We start from the raw sequence: 5,000 nt of genomic DNA, 5'->3' as shown, positions 1-5,000 counted from the left end.
CACCAGCCGGAGCTGGCCCCACTCCGAGCCCTCCCACGTCGGACACGAGTCGCCAAATCGATCGGTGGATACCGAGCACACAACACGCAGGGGAACTTGGTGAAAGAACTGCGCGTGTGCTTAACTACTCAGTAAAACAGATTTCCCTCACTCAGGGGCTTGCATCTGTGACAGACAGCGTCCTTTGTTGCGCAAAGACGGAGGGCCGTTGGAACTAGTCTGTCCTGAGAGCCGGGCACGGGTACAAGCGGGGCTGCTGGCTCCCAGAGTACGATTTCAGCAAAACACCAAAGAGTTTGAAAAGTACAACAAAAGACTTTGTCAAAATTGTTCCAAGTCTCGCACACCGTTCATTTTGTGACTTTCCAAGTGCTCTTTTCAAAGGTCTCTTTCCTGAGATTGAGCACCTTTCAGCAAAGCATCACTTTTCGGGCGCTTTCAAAGTGTACCCGCTGTCGTAAAAATGTTCTGAAAATCGTGTTCCCGAAATCTCCGGGCACCCCGCCAACCCCCAAGGACAGAAATGACAAGTGTCAAGTTGGCGGGGCGTCGGGCCACCTGCTGCCGGCCATGAGCATCCAAATCCCCGCAGAAGGGGCATTTTCATTTCTTCATCGGGACTTCCGGCAATTTCCAAGGTTCAACTCATTAACGTTGTTCGCAGACACTTGCCAGAAAATGCAAGTGGCCACTTTGCCGGGCCGACTCGCTTGCCCAAGCGGGAAACCATCAACCGCAGGCCCGGTAAGGCGGCCGAATCTGACCTCATAGACTTCCACACAACGGGACTTTTGACTTTCCCGGCCGCGGGTGGCCTCCACCCGGCCTCAGCCATCAGCCCTGCCTGCCTCCAGCCGCCTTCTGGTTAATGAGTTATCCAGCCTGGCACTTCGGTTGCGCCAGCGAGACCAAGTCTCGGCTTTGGTTTAATGATTTGAGCCGAACCGACCTGCCCCCCGCCACCGCGGGCTGAACTCGGGCAGGTCTGCCGATTTCCCGACTCCTTTCGGGGCCTAATCGGGTCGCGCGAGCCGCCTGGCGCGATCGGGGCCCATGCCCCGGCCTCTGCCAGGCCTCGGGCAGCCGCTTTTGAAGCCCGACCAAAAACCCGAAAAATGGGCAAAAAGGGAATAAATTCCCGCCCAAAAAGGGTGAATAGTCGGTTGGGCGGCAGCCCTGGTCGGTCTCTGCAGACCTGGAGGCTCGAGACGTTTGTTTGGAAAACTCACCAAGTCTCGATTCTGCCACCTCCTACCTCTGTGCAGATACCCCGCCAACCCCCAAGGACAGAAATGACAAGTGTCAAGTTGGCGGGGCGTCGGGCCACCTGCTGCCGGCCATGAGCATCCAAATCCCCGCAAAAGGGGCATTTTCATTTCTTCATCGGGACTTCCGACAATTGCCGAGGTTCAACTCATTAACGTTGTTCGCAGACACTTGCCAGAAAATGCAAGTGGCCACTTTGCCGGGCCGACTCGCTTGCCCAAGCGGGAAACCATCAACCCGAAGGCCCGGTAAGGCGGCCGAATCTGACCTCATAGACTTCCACACAACGGGACTTTTGACTTTCCCGGCCGCGGGTGGCCTCCACCCGGCCTCAGCCATCAGCCCTGCCTGCCTCCAGCCGCCTTCTGGTTAATGAGTTATCCAGCCTGGCACTTCGGTTGCGCCAGCGAGACCAAGTCTCGGCTTTGGTTAATGATTTGAGCCGAACCGACCTGCCCCCCGCCCCCCCCGGGCTGAACTCGGGCAGGTCTGCCGATTTCCCGACTCCTTTCGGGGCCTAATCGGGTCGCGCGAGCCGCCTGGCGCGATCGGGGACCATGCCCCGGCCTCTGCCAGGCCTCGGGCAGCCGCTTTTGAAGCCCGACCAAAAACCCGAAAAATGGGCAAAAAGGGAATAAATTCCCGCCCAAAAAGGGTGAATAGTCGGTTGGGCGGCAGCCCTGGTCGGTCTCTGCAGACCTGGAGGCTCGAGACGTTTGTTTGGAAAACTCACCAAGTCTCGATTCTGCCACCTCCTACCTCTGTGCAGATACCCCGCCAACCCCCAAGGACAGAAATGACAAGTGTCAAGTTGGCAGGGCGTCGGGCCACCTGCTGCCGGCCATGAGCATCCAAATCCCCGCAAAAGGGGCATTTTCATTTCTTCATCGGGACTTCCGGCAATTTCCAAGGTTCAACTCATTAACGTTGTTCGCAGACACTTGCCAGAAAATGCAAGTGGCCACTTTGCCGGGCCGACTCGCTTGCCCAAGCGGGAAACCATCAACCGAAGGCCCGGTAAGGCGGCCGAATCTGACCTCATAGACTTCCACACAACGGGACTTTTGACTTTCCCGGCCGCGGGTGGCCTCCACCCGGCCTCAGCCATCAGCCCTGCCTGCCTCCAGCCGCCTTCTGGTTAATGAGTTATCCAGCCTGGCACTTCGGTTGCGCCAGCGAGACCAAGTCTCGGCTTTGGTTAATGATTTGAGCCGAACCGACCTGCCCCCCGCCACCGCGGGGCTGAACTCGGCAAGGTCTGCCGATTTCCCGACTCCTTTCGGGGCCTAATCGGGTCGCGCGAGCCGCCTGGCGCGATCGGGGCCCATGCCCCGGCCTCTGCCAGGCTCGGGCAGCCGCTTTTGAAGCCCGACCAAAAACCCGAAAAATGGGCAAAAAGGGGAATAAATTCCCGCCCAAAAAGGGTGAATAGTCGGTTGGGGCGGCAGCCCTGGTCGGTCTCTGCAGACCTGGAGGCTCGAGACGTTTGTTTGGAAAACTCACCAAGTCTCGATTCTGCCACCTCCTACCTCTGTGCAGATACCCCGCCAACCCCCAAGGACAGAAATGACAAGTGTCAAGTTGGCGGGGCGTCGGGCCACCTGCTGCCGGCCATGAGCATCCAAATCCCCGCAAAAGGGGCATTTTCATTTCTTCATCGGGACTTCCGGCAATTTCCAAGGTTCAACTCATTAACGTTGTTCGCAGACACTTGCCAGAAAATGCAAGTGGCCACTTTGCCGGGCCGACTCGCTTGCCCAAGCGGGAAACCATCAACCGAAGGCCCGGTAAGGCGGCCGAATCTGACCTCATAGACTTCCACACAACGGGACTTTTGACTTTCCCGGCCGCGGGTGGCCTCCACCCGGCCTCAGCCATCAGCCCTGCCTGCCTCCAGCCGCCTTCTGGTTAATGAGTTATCCAGCCTGGCACTTCGGTTGCGCCAGCGAGACCAAGTCTCGGCTTTGGTTAATGATTTGAGCCGAACCGACCTGCCCCCCGCCCCCGCGGGCTGAAGTCGGGCAGGTCTGCCGATTTCCCGACTCCCTTTCGGGGCCTAATCGGGTCGCGCGTGCCGCCTGGCGCGATCGGGGCCCATGCCCCGGCCTCTGCCAGGCCTCGGGCAGCCGCTTTGAAGCCCGACCAAAAACCCGAAAAATGGGCAAAAAGGGAATAAATTCCCGCCCAAAAAGGGTGAATAGTCGGTTGGGCGGCAGCCCTGGTCGGTCTCTGCAGACCTGGAGGCTCGAGACGTTTGTTTGGAAAACTCACCAAGTCTCGATTCTGCCACCTCCTACCTCTGTGCAGATACCCCGCCAACCCCCAAGGACAGAAATGACAAGTGTCAAGTTGGCGGGGCGTCGGGCCACCTGCTGCCGGCCATGAGCATCCAAATCCCCGCAAAAGGGGCATTTTCATTTCTTCATCGGGACTTCCGACAATTGCCGAGGTTCAACTCATTAACGTTGTTCGCAGACACTTGCCAGAAAATGCAAGTGGCCACTTTGCCGGGCCGACTCGCTTGCCCAAGCGGGAAACCATCAACCGCAGGCCCGGTAAGGCGGCCGAATCTGACCTCATAGACTTCCACACAACGGGACTTTTGACTTTCCCGGCCGCGGGTGGCCTCCACCCGGCCTCAGCCATCAGCCCTGCCTGCCTCCAGCCGCCTTCTGGTTAATGAGTTATCCAGCCTGGCACTTCGGTTGCGCCAGCGAGACCAAGTCTCGGCTTTGGTTAATGATTTGAGCCGAACCGACCTGCCCCCCGCCTCCCCCGGGCTGAACTCGGGCAGGTCTGCCGATTTCCCGACTCCTTTCGGGGCCTAATCGGGTCGCGCGAGCCGCCTGGCGCGACCGGGGACATGCCCCGGCCTCTGCCAGGCCTCGGGCTGCCGTTTTTGAAGCCCGACCAAAAACCCGAAAAATGGACAAAAATGGAAAAAATTCCCGCCCAAAAAGGGTGAATAGTCGGTTGGGCGGCAGCCCTGGTCGGTCTCTGCAGACCTGGAGGCTCGAGACGTGACTTTGGAAAACTCACCAATTCTCGATCAGCCACCTCCTACCTCTGTGCAGGTACCCCGCCAACCCCCAAGGACAGAAATGACAAGTGTCAAGTTGGCGGGACGGATTTGACTTCGGTCGCCGAGCCCTGGAACTAATTTCCCGCAAACGGCTTCGGATTTAGCTCCATCCAGACTTCCGGGACGAAACTTGACAGGCCGTATCTCCGCACTCCCGGAGCGCAGCCGCACCGTTCCGGCACCCATCGACGCGGCTGGCCGAGCCCGAGCGAACGCACCCCACGGCGGACGGCTAGGCCTTTCCGATTTTTTCACCCTTTTTCCCGAAAAGATTCCAACTGGCAGGGACATTCGCCCGACGGCTTAAAGACATGCCCTTCTGCCACACTAACGTCCCCGCCTTCGTTTGGCTATGTTGGCTTCGTCATTTCCGTCTTTTATTAAAGATACCATCTTAACACGCCGGTTAACCATTTGCCAGAGTTTTCGGTTAATGGTTTGCCACCTTCAACCCATTTGGTTAACCATTTGCCGCCGACAATTTTCAGTTCATCAGTTGCCACATTCAGACTTTCTTCTCCGGTTGCATTTCGCGGACTTCCAGCGCGCTCGGCTTCGGGTCGGCCCGCAGGAATGTGGTAGCGTTCGATGCCGCTTGCCTTCCTCTTCCCCGCGCCGCGCACCCGACGAGCACAGCTGGCCCACCAGCGGA

This window comes from Pristiophorus japonicus, unplaced genomic scaffold (assembly GCF_044704955.1).
Source record: "Pristiophorus japonicus isolate sPriJap1 unplaced genomic scaffold, sPriJap1.hap1 HAP1_SCAFFOLD_2111, whole genome shotgun sequence".
NCBI lineage: Eukaryota > Metazoa > Chordata > Chondrichthyes > Pristiophoridae > Pristiophorus > Pristiophorus japonicus.
The sequence above is the reverse complement of the archived record's forward strand: the minus strand, read 5'-3'. Positions refer to the sequence as shown.